Here is a 12,141-nt window from a genome sequence, read left to right as displayed (position 1 = left end):
TTACAGAGACAAAATGTAAGGGGAAGTTATCTAGAAAAGGTATTTAGGCAAATAGTGATAGATGTTGCATGATATAGAAGAAAAAGAAATCATTTCATATTAAATGAAGCTACTATCGAACAAGAGGTGGCAGTTTCTAGCAGATGATTTTAGAAACATGACACAATACGGTGAATCAAACAAAACTCTTCTTAAATGTGTTCTATATTAACCCAGGAGGTACAATCGACATTTGCTAAGAGAAAAAAACGAAAATAAATAACACTAAGAATAACATTAAACTCATGGCCATACTGAATATGCACCACAGTTCATCTAATGTGGCAACTGGGACAGCAGAGAAAATTGTGCAAGCGTTCCAGGATTTCTCTAAATATTTGTGTACATGTAAGTCGGGAACATGGACATTAATGAAAGCAATTACATTGTGGACAGACCATCATATATGTCAAAAAAAAGAAACGTTTTTTATGTATGAAGAAAGGAAGGTGCCTGTAGATAATCATATCTTAGTTCAGATGATTAAAGCTGTCATTAAATTGCACAAAACGAGCCTGTAAATTTCATTACTTAGTGTTTAACAAAAACTGGAACAATGATATTTATTTTACATCACTACAAAGGAGGCAGACAATCCTTTAAAAAATGTGGTTCTGCCACACTCCTCCACAGAATTAACTAGATATTCACTACATTTACCTCCAATTAATTCGGCGCAGGGAAAGCAAGATTTCGAAGTACAGTGTGTAGTGTCTAGGAAGCCTACATACTCGGTTCGCTAGATGAACAATCAAACAAGTCGCATTAATGAGTTTTATTAGAATAAGAAAATTGCGATACTTTGACAATCACACAGATGTGTCGCAAGCAAAGGGCGAAATACGAAATAATCAGTCGTCTTCAGTATAGACAAGTATGTGATATACAGAGAGTCCAAGTGAAGCGATTAACGTTGACCCTGCTGTCGAAGTCACTACTCTTGAAGCTGCTATTGAAATGGGTTGTCACCAGTCGGTCGCGGCGCTTATGTCCTCTTCACACAGGGCTGCTGACGCGTTGTCGTTCTGGCGGGACGTCCGGTCAGCGGACGACTGGCTGACTCCTTAACACAGCCTTCTCTGTTCCATCGTTCCCGAATGGCATGCAACGCTTGAATCTGTGCCGTAACACATTGCATACTAAAATTAAAGGATCTCTTTTTCGAAACCCTGTAACTGCCTCCCATTCCAGCACATAAGCTTGAAGTTTGTCTTCCTCTGTAACGGTGCAACGGTGTGGGGCCGTGCGACGTCACCCTCAGGCTCGCTGATGCTTGAAACAGCAAAGTGTCGACATTCCAAAAAGAAAAGGCGGCAGATCAGAAGTTCATGTGAACTGTAAGCTGCGTTAATGACGTCACACTGGCACCGGATTTGACCACAATGAACCTTGCATGTATCACACAATGGGAAGGTTGTGACACCTCCTCTTACCAATTTTTTGATGCCTCTGTGAAGGAAGTCTGAACCGCTGCTACCGTCGTTGAAATTACTCAGTTTTCGTATGGGCCGCCGAGGAAATACAGCCGGCCGCGGTGGTCTAGCGGTTCTGGCGCTGCAGTCCGGAACCGCGGGACTGCTACGGTCGCAGGTTCGAATCCTGCCTCGGGCATGGGTGTGTGTGATGTCCTTAGGTTAGTTAGGTTTAAGTAGTTCTAAGTTCTGGGGGACTTACGACCTAATATGTTGAGTCCCATAGTGCTCAGAGCCATTTGAACCATTTTGAGGAAATACATTTCAGACACACCACCGCTACAGCTCAGAATCGACACGAAAATCGCTTCAGTAAATCGACTCTTCGATTGGAGCTTCGAGTCACCGCCGAACACGACGCTTAGTAGTGCGATGATCAACAGGACGACGTTTTTTTGACAACGTTCGACACTGCTGCCACACCGTGGTACCTTGAACTCCAAGGATATCGTGAGGCTCCTACCCCATTGAACGTGATCCGACCGCTTTGGAGTTTAGTGTAACTGTAGGTTTTGCTCTAGTATACGGGGTACGGGGTAGAACCACTACCATTGAAACCTATTCGACGAAATCTGAACGTGATCCGAAGAAGAAATACGTTCATCCCTCCTCTTTTGCCCCTGCCATGGCTTGCTCACAGGGGAGGGTGCAGGGTGGGGTGCGGCAAGGGAAGTACCACATTAAGACGTGTGTGAATAAAACGACAAAGGGTCCAGCTCAGACCCTCCATTTCGGTAACACCACTGGTGCCACGCACTTTAGTTTAGCATGTTGCATATGCATATGTCAAAAACGTCGACGCACTTTCTGACTTGCTACTACTCTAGCGCTTGAAAGAAGACAAACAGCGCGTAAAGAGGGTAGAAGGGGTTGCCTAACCCTCAGGCGCTAGATCAGCCACTAGGCTTAATGTGTGTTCAAGTTTCTGAGAGGTAAGTTTTAAACGCTCTCGACTAAGCGCGAAAATGGTGCAATGATAAGAATGTGAACCCCTGGCTGCTTCACATCCCGATTTCATCGAATTGTTTTTAACAGTCCCTAGTGATTTCACGCTGTACGGCGAAGCAAAAATTGCGTTCATGCTACACTCCAAACGTGTCAGATGACGTTCAGTGAGGTTGCAGCCCCACAGTGTCCTTAGAGTAACGTTCAAACGTTCATGGATTGGCAGTAGTGTCTATCGCTCTCAAGGAAGTCGTGCAGTTGCTCATCGCACTGCGAATTGTCGTTTTCGAACGCACAATGTGTGGAAATAAACACCTCATGCAAAGGGGTCGTTTCATTGACACACTTTATGCCACCCCGGATACGATTACGTGTCGATTCTTAGCGCAGTGTGTCTGAATTGGTTTCCTCGGCCACCCGTAAGATAACCAAGTGATTTCAACACTGGGGACGGCGTTTCTGACCTCCATCGAAGAGACGTCATATCAGGGACTGAAATTTGGGTAATAGGAGGTGTGACGTCATTCCCATCGTGTTGCACGTACACAGCGACGTAGGACAGAATTGGGATCAAATGTGGTGCTAATGTGGCATCCTCAAACACACCTTACAGCTCACCTTAACATCTGAGCTGTGAATAATTGCGTAGGCTTCCGCGGCCAGAGTCAGAGCTAATGATGGAGAAATATCAATGTTGCGGCCACGGTTGTAGCGGCCTTCTTCTGACCCAGAAGAAGGCCGCTACAGCCGTGGCAGAAACGTTGGATTTTCTCCAGCATTAGCTTTATACAATGTGATGCGGTACCATACCCACAAAACTTTTATGTCAATGAGCTGTGGCCTTTCTTTGCGTGTTTCGACACTTAGCTGTTTGAAGCTTTGCCGAGCCCAAGAGCGATGTCTGACACGTTCCACATCATTACGAAATGTCGTATTCATGATCTATGGAACAAGTACTAATGTAATCTAATCTAATCTCAGAAAACCACCTTTATGCATCAATACAGAGAAACGTTGTAGGCATCTTTGAGATTTCGGAAAAGTGTTCCTACAATTTTCTTGCGCACTGTAAATACAGAGAAATAAACATTTTGCAAGTCATGAGAAATTTTTAGTAAACCTTCAGCTGTTTTTCAACGAACCTATGCTAAGAGCCCTTGAAGCAACAACGTTTACAAGCTAACTGCGTCTATGTAGTTATCAGCGATCATTTATATCATTATCAAATACTTATCTAGTTATCACAAATATATTTGAAATGTAAATATTTCGGTAAATTCCTATCCAGGTTGGTAAATCCCTATCTAGGTTGAAGTTAGATATAGTGGGAATTAGTGAAGTTCGGTGGCAGGAGGAACAAGACTTTTGGTCAGGTGAATACAGGGTTATAAATACAAAATCAAATAGGGGTAATGCAGGAGTAGGTTTAATAATGAATAAAAAAATAGGAGTGCTGGTAAGCTACTACAAACAGCATAGTGAACGCATTATTGTGGCCAAGATAGACACGAAGCCCATGCCTACTACAGTAGTACAAGTTTATATGCCAACTAGCTCTGCAGATGATGAAGAAATTGATGAAATGTATGATGAGATAAAAGAAATTATTCAGGTAGTGAAGGGAGACGAAAATTTAATAGTAATGGGTGACTGGAATTCGAGTATAGGAAAAGGGAGAGAAGGAAATATAGTGGGGGAAAGAAATGAAAGAGGAAACCGTCTGGTAGAATTTTGCACAGAGCATAACTTAATCATAGTTAACACTTGGTTCAAGAATCATAAAAGAAGGTTGTATACATGGAAAAAGCCTGGATATACTAGAAGGTATCAGATACATTATATAATGGTAAGACAGAGATTTAGGAATCAGGTTTTAAATTGTAAGACATTTCCAGGGGCAGATGTGGACTCGGACCACAATCTATTGGTTATGAACTGTAGATTAAAACTGAAGGAACTGCAAAGAGGTGGGAATTTAAGGAGATGGGAACTGGATAAACTGACTAAACCAGAGGTTTTACAGAGTTTCAGAGAGAGCATAAAGGAACAATTGACAGGAATGGAGGAAAGAAATACAGTAGAAGAAGAATGGGTAGCTCTGAGGGATGAAATACTGAAGACAGCAGAGAATCCAATAGGTTTCAAATTCTAAAGGTGGGATGGGTAAAGTACAGGGAGCGAAAGGCTATTTACAATTTTCACAGAAAACAGATGGCAGTTATAAGAGTCGAGGGGCATGAAACGGTAGCAGCGGTTGGGAAGGGAGTGAGACACGATTGTAGCCTATCGCCGATGTTATTCAATCTGTATATTAAGCAAGCAGTAAAGGAAACAAAAGAAAAATTCGGAATAGGTATTAAAATCCATGGAGAAGAAATAAAAAGTTTGAGGTTCGCCGATCACAGTGTAATTCTGTCAGAGACAGCAAAGGACTTGGAGGAGCAGTTGAACGGAATGGATAGTGTTTTGAAAGAGGATATAAGATGAACATCAACAAAAGCAAAACGAGGATAATGGAATGTAGTCGAATTAAGTCAGGTGATGCTGAGGGAATTAGATTAGGAAATGAGACACTTAAAGCAGTAAAGGTTTTTTGCTATTTGGGGAGCAAAATAACTGATGATGGTCGAAGTAGAGAGGATATAAAATGTAGACTGGAAATGGCAAGGAAAGCGTTTCTGAAGAAGAGAAATTTGTTAACATCGAGTATAGAATTAGGTGTCAGTAAGTCGTTTCTGAAAGTATTTGTATGGAATGTAGCCATGTGTGGAAGTGAAACATGGACGATAAATTGTTTGGACAAGAAGAGAATAGAAGGTTTGAAATGTGGTGCTACAGAAGAATGCTGAAGATTAGATGGTTGGATCACATAACTAATGCGGAGGTATTGAATAGAATTGGGGAGAAGAGGAGTTTGTGGCACAACTTCACATGAAGAAGGGACCGGTTGCTAGGACATGTTCTGAGGCGTCAAGGGATCACAAATTTAGCATTGGAGGGCAGCGTGGAGGGTAAAAATCGTAGAGGGAGACCAAGAGATGAATACACTAAGGAGATTCAGAAGGATGTAGGTTGCAGTAAGTACTGGGAGATGAAGAAGCTTGCACAGGATAGAGTAGCATGGAGAGCTGCACCAAACCAGTCTCAGGACTGAAGACAACAACAACAACCTATCCAACTCGGCTGAAATTTTAACTGATGATTGGGAGAATGTGGCACTTCATGAAGGGGTACGGGGACACATATCACTGCAGATGTGACACGATATCCAACAAGTCAGTATCGTCCAAGATGGATGGTTCGAACAAGATCTGTACCTTTGCGTCCAGGACCACCTAGTCCGGATTTTTCTGTTGGGGATAATCTCAAAGGTGATGTGTATACAGTCCCACTGATGCAGATGAAGAACGGGAGCAGCAAGATGTGCAGTCTTGTCGAGATTTACAAGAATTTAAAGAATTTGTAATTTACGGCATAGGCTAGTGCAGTATTGCATCCAGATGTGAGTACGACACGTGGAACACTCCTTTAGAAGGCGTTCAGCAAATTGTATTAAGATTCTGAAGAAGTATTGTATTTACTTTCGAGGTAGGCCAAGAGTGAAATTTGACCCCAGTGAGATAGAGATGTCATCGAAAAGTTTACATGTCAAATGCATTTCCACTAATGAGGACATTTCATACTGAGTTGGTTGAAGCTCGTTTACACACATTTGCCGTTTCTTCACAAACTCTTCTTTTGCAGGCTCATGTTGGCTCGAACGTGTTTGCTTCTGTTATTGTGTATTTTCAGCCGGATGAGTTGTTATTAATTTGGGTACACCCTGTATTTGACAATACTGGAGTTCACAATGAAATTTATCAGGTTTGTCGGAAATTCAGAATGGAAAGATGAATGAAGCTATGTGATTCCATATCATCAAGAAATACTGAACGGTGGTAGAAGTGGTTTCTGATCGTTAAAATGGAAAAAAGTTGGACTACGTAATAAAGGAGCATTTGTCAATCACAGTGTAATGTTTGCGTCAAATGCAAATAAACTTCAGAAACAAATGAAAGAACTTAACAAATGAAATACACATTTGAAAGCAGCTAAGGAAATTAAATACAGTGAGTCTGAACTGAAACGCAACTGACCCATCGAAAAGCAAAAGCATAAACTAACAACGATGTCACAGAAACAACTGCTGGGTTTCTATATTTATGGCAGAAGACGACTGGATTGACGAAAATAAGTGCAAACCTAAAAATATTATTTCTGTGCGTTTGCTAAAGCAAACAGGATTTTCTGAAACAAGCTTCCAATTCGTTTGAAAGACAAAACTTCCAATCAATGAATATTATGGCAGTGATAAATCGATGTGAAAACAACTGAAAAATTGATGGCTTACCGCCGAATCGAGAAGTGGAAAAAGACAAGGTGGGTATTGATAGAAAAAAAAAGACAGATTTGGATGGAAGAAGTAACAGTGGGTGTAATCGAAGTGAAGCGGAGATGCTAGAGATGAGATGATAAATAGTTACACCAATCGACGGTAGATGAGACTACGCTGGATGTCAGGAGACAAGAAAAGATCTAGACGAAATCCACACAGAACTGCTTCTTCACATATTTGGACTTCTGTATGTCTGTTTGGCGGAAGCAAGTCTCAACGGCAGAAGCGAATCTTCCCGCCGTTTTTAAAATCGACTACTTTGAAGGGCCCTGTAGAATTCCGTGCAGAACTTCCTAGAACTTTTTGGAAACTTTCTCACTTCAGAAAGAGCCTAGAGGCAAAGGCCACTAAACTTTCCAAGACCCTCTACTTCGCTTAGTTGCCCACGATTTTAACAGGGGCAAGGGATTGGTCGGTTGCCAACACTCCACAAAGAACGTACCCTGCACGGTGTCCAGTGAAGGTTGTGAGTTTTCGTTATAGATACTCGGACACAAGTAGCCTTTGAACAGATTTTTTCTAATAGGATTCTGATAGGAAGTGGATATATTGGGTCAGTCTGAGGTTTTATAAATTAAGTCACCTGCTGGTTTCTCCATCAGGAGAAGGATGTGATTACTTGCTCTTGTTTCTGTCTGTGTAGTTTACTCACTTCACGTGTAAGTTAAAATCATGAAGTCAACTTGTTGCAGCGGCTTCTGCTAAGTCGCGTAGCTGTGCTACGAAATAGGCTATTAAAGTTGCACTAGTATTCCCCCGCGATCCTCAGACACTACTACATTCTCGAGGTGTTAATTCCGTTTGTTCGGAATTCAGTGTTGAGCGAGTCTTATAACTGTTTCGTCTGTGGTGTTGAACACCATTTGTTCGTCGGTCGTTTCTCCTTAGCTGGAGAGAACTCAGGATTTCGAGTCTATCGAGCACCAATAGCCACTGTCTCAAATGAATAATGCACGGCTATGTAAAATTTATTGTACTTAGGGACTTCTTTCCTTCTTCCACATTTCTCTCTGAATTCTAAATGTGAGCATATATCATTAGATTCATTTTAAAGTAGATCATTATCCCAAACGTATGAAGGGGTTCCTCGCTCTGAATTCATTTGCTAAATTAACTAAATTCACCCCTCCATTGTGTGTACGTAAGGGACTAATGTAGTATGAGATGTCTATGGTCTGCACATATACTGTCTGGTATCAAGTTGTGTAATAAATAACCAGTCTACTGAATACAGGGTAATTATCATTTAAGATTATTGCACTTCCCTTTTGCTGCAGGGAGTACTGATAAGAAATCAGCAGGCTACCAAAGAAAATAAATCCTGCATCGAAGTAAATAGCTTGGTCACTGCATGGTCGTGTCGCATCTTAAAATATCCGTTGCATTTGTCTGTTCTTTTTCCTTTCCAGTGTTCGGTACGTCAATTGGTAAAAGCGGAACTCTTGCAGGATTACATTTTTGTCCGTTCGTCTGTCTATCCGGCTTTCAAAAATTCTTTTGCTCATACTCTAGATTGCGGTTTACTGGGAGAATCCTGAAGCGATGCAGTCCTTCAACAAAGGAAATAGCTAACAATACTTTAGTTCGTCCAGTCTTAGAGTATTGCTCGTCTGTATGGGACCCTTACCAGTTGGGTCTGATTCAAGAGATTGAGAAGGTCCAAAGAAGAGCGGCAAGATTCGTGACTGGTACATTTAGCCGTCGCGAGAGCGTTACAAATCTCACAGAAAGTTTGAAGTGGGACACACTTGCAGACAGACGACGCGATAAACGGAAGGAGTTGCTCACTATATTTCGAAATTCGATCTTCGCCGAGGATGTAGAGCATATATTATTACCACAAACTTTCAAATCGGGCAATGATCACCACTCAAAGACAATGGAAATTAGGGCTCGTACTGAGGCGTTCAGACAGTTGTTTTTCCCTCCCGCGATCCGCCAGTGGAAGAGAGAGAGAGGGGGGAGGGTTGAGTATGGGGGGAGTATGACTTTGGCGTGAATTGTGCCCTCCGCCACACACCGCTTGGTGGCTAGCAGAGTATATATGTAGACGTAGATGCAGATGTAGAAATATACCGTATCCCCTTCACATCTGCGCCTGTCACCCGAAAAAAAAGTAATAGATGCGTTGCAACATTCTGTGTCATCTCACACCGTGGGAGAAGACTTGAAGCGGATGGACGAGGGAATTAATAGCCCCAGTTCGATATAGAAACAAGCGAAGTTGCAAGATGCACACTTTATTTAATTGATGACTAGTTTTGGGTTATCTGAGGCCGTTTCTAAATCACCCAGATGGACAAAACAGCATTTTCCGAAGTAGCTGTTTCTACATGAATTTGTTAACACGAGATGCTGTAATGCAGTTTATCCAGAATGCTGGAAATCCACAATTACCGTCCCCGACTACGAAATTGCCTTTAATATCGCACCACAGACAGCTGTCTCTGGAATGGTCCCGTGAGTGTTTTGTCACCTGGAATGCACTAAGAGGAGACCAAGTCGACCAGCAGAGCTCAGTCACTTCGAATGTTGGCAGTAGTCTGTAGATTTCACCTGAGCGGCAAACACATCAGGTACACTTCCACCGTTTTAAAACTGCCAAGTTGACTGTTGATGACGTCACTGTGAAGTGGCAACGCGAAGGTAGAACCACTTCTAAACCAAGATTATGCAGACCTCACGCACAGACGGACAGGGACAATCGAGCTTTGTGGCAGGCGGTTGTAAAAAATCTCTTGACGTCAGCGAAAGCAATCACTCATGAGTTACGTAGTGTTACTAGCAGCCCAGCTAACAGAATAACTGTGCGTGTGGAGTTAGGAATGGTTAGAACGGTCGACTAGTTCCTCATAAGCCTCACCAGTCTGTAATTAGAGCTAATCGACGCTTGACGTGGTGTAAAGGGCGACGCCACAGGACAGTGTTTTAGAGTGGTGAACCATGCTGTACGCTGCGGAAACCCGAAGGGAGGGTTTGCGTTCGGTGAATGCCAAGAGAACTTGTACGGAGTCCACGTGTTGCCCACGTTGTTTCGACCACGCTGTGTAAGTTTCTCAGGGAAGTCAGTATACACCCTCCATACAGTCCCGATCTCTTCCCATGTCATCTGCATACTTTTGGAGTGCTGAGGGCTCCAGACGATGAGGTACCCGCCTGGGTACATTCGTTGTTCCGTAGCCAACCACACTGGGATAAATGTATTGACAGTTATAGCGATTGCTTCCGAAGTAATGAGTAACTTATTCTTTTCCATCTGTCTCGTTTTCATCTGACTACTCTTTATACTTTCCTCATTGGCCCAGGATCCCTGCAGTACAACATGCCGCAACAGATTACAACATTTCAGTAATGTATGCCAACAGATTTTTCCTCGTGCGATGCAGCCGTACAGTCTCATGTTACCGAAATGCCCACATAACGTGTGGTCTTGCGATGTGGCTCTAATAGAAGATAACGGTCCATGTTACAATTAAAGACATAACGACATATATGCTGTTGTACCCACTCCCAAAAAAAAAAAGAAGAAAAACTGTAAGTAAAAAATCAGCATTGCAATCAAAGTTATAGAAGCTAACCTGTGAAAATAAGTATTCACGTACTTCATCATGTCAACTAAGATCCATTATGTAGACGTACTTTAATGATATATTTGTGTAGAAAAAAGATGGAAACTCATTTTGATCATATGGGCACTATAGTTTCTTCCGCTCATTCGGAATACGATGGTTGTTCGGAAAGTAAGGAACGATCGGTGACGACATCGAAATCACAGTGAAAATCCGATCAAGTTTTGCACATGTGTGTTGGGAAGTTTCTCTAGTATGCTCGTCGATCGCGTTGCGTCGTTCTTTTTAGTTCCGAGCATACAGGGAGCACATAAAATACCTAGAACAATAGTGTCTCCCGCCAAGTACGAGAGCCTAGTGATAAATTTTGCCTGAAGCTTTGCAGCCAACATTACATAACTGTCGTGCGGCTTCTTCTTCAAGACAATTCTCAGCCGCATTCTGCAGGGGCAAAGAAGATGCTCCTGCATCGTTTTCAATTGGAAATCTTTGATTACCCACAATACAGCAATACAGCCCGTAATTATCTCCCTTTGAGTTTCATCTCTGCTCACATGAACCGCTGGCTATGAAAACATTTTGGCACAGACAACGAGCTGTAGGCCAGCGTAGAGAATTGGCGGAAAGCACTGGCGGCTGCCTTCTATGATGAGGGTATTGGAAAGTTGGTACAAAGCTACGACGAATATCTGAGTCAGAACGGCGACTACGTAGAGAAGTAGCTAAAAGGTGTAGCTAACTGTTGCACTAAAAACAGTTTTGATTTTTACTGTGGTTTCCATTTCGCGACCTATCGTTCCTTACTTTCCGAAGGGCCCTCGTATTTTAGTACAAATCTTGTTGGTACATCGTAAGCTGCGGTAGTTATTATACTTTGTTTACCACATCAGTATCGAGCACAGTGCGTCTCTAGTTGTTTATAAGAACGAGCCTCAGTAGTTCATCTCTAGTTGTTTGTAAGCATGAAACTTAGTGGCGTCAAAACGTAAGCTCGGAAACTTTTAGAGAACTTTCACAGTCGTATGCATCGTCTGCAGTCTTTTTCACCGTTTGTTTGCTTCTCTGGTACCTGAGGAGAGCACCATTTGCTTCTTAAATAGTAACATGAAAATATGAAAATTTTTCTTGGTTCACCTTGAACTGCGCTACGTTATATTTTATTTAACAAAGTGTTGTCAGACATGGTCCACTTTCAGTTATGTATAAACACGAACGTCTATATACCTTATGATGAGTTATAATAATTAATGTAGTCAACTGTATATCAATAAACTATCTTGTATACAATACATTCAACATGCTGATTCCTCGACGTAAGAAACCAGAAAGATTGAATTTTTGCGCTTTACATAATATGTCACTGGTAATTCTACTGTTATGCTACAAACAGAGCTGCACCTGTCACAAACAAAAGTATAGGGAGGAGGAAGTGAGACTTAACTTTGTACGCACCGGCGTTGGGTGACCGTTATTTTACCTTCATGAATTGCCGTCACACCCCTTTACCCTAGGCACTTAAGATGGGGTAGTAATAATGTACTAACCTCAAATTGAAAACAGTTCCGACCACGGTGTAACCTAACATTTTTAAAAATATACAAATTATTCCTTAATGTAGAAGATGCGATGAAATCCTGGGGTCGAGTCCTTGCACTTAAATTGTCTAGCCTGTAATTTAGGG

This window comes from Schistocerca cancellata, chromosome 3 (assembly GCF_023864275.1).
Source record: "Schistocerca cancellata isolate TAMUIC-IGC-003103 chromosome 3, iqSchCanc2.1, whole genome shotgun sequence".
Taxonomy (NCBI): domain Eukaryota; kingdom Metazoa; phylum Arthropoda; class Insecta; order Orthoptera; family Acrididae; genus Schistocerca; species Schistocerca cancellata.
This window is presented reverse-complemented; position numbering follows the sequence as displayed.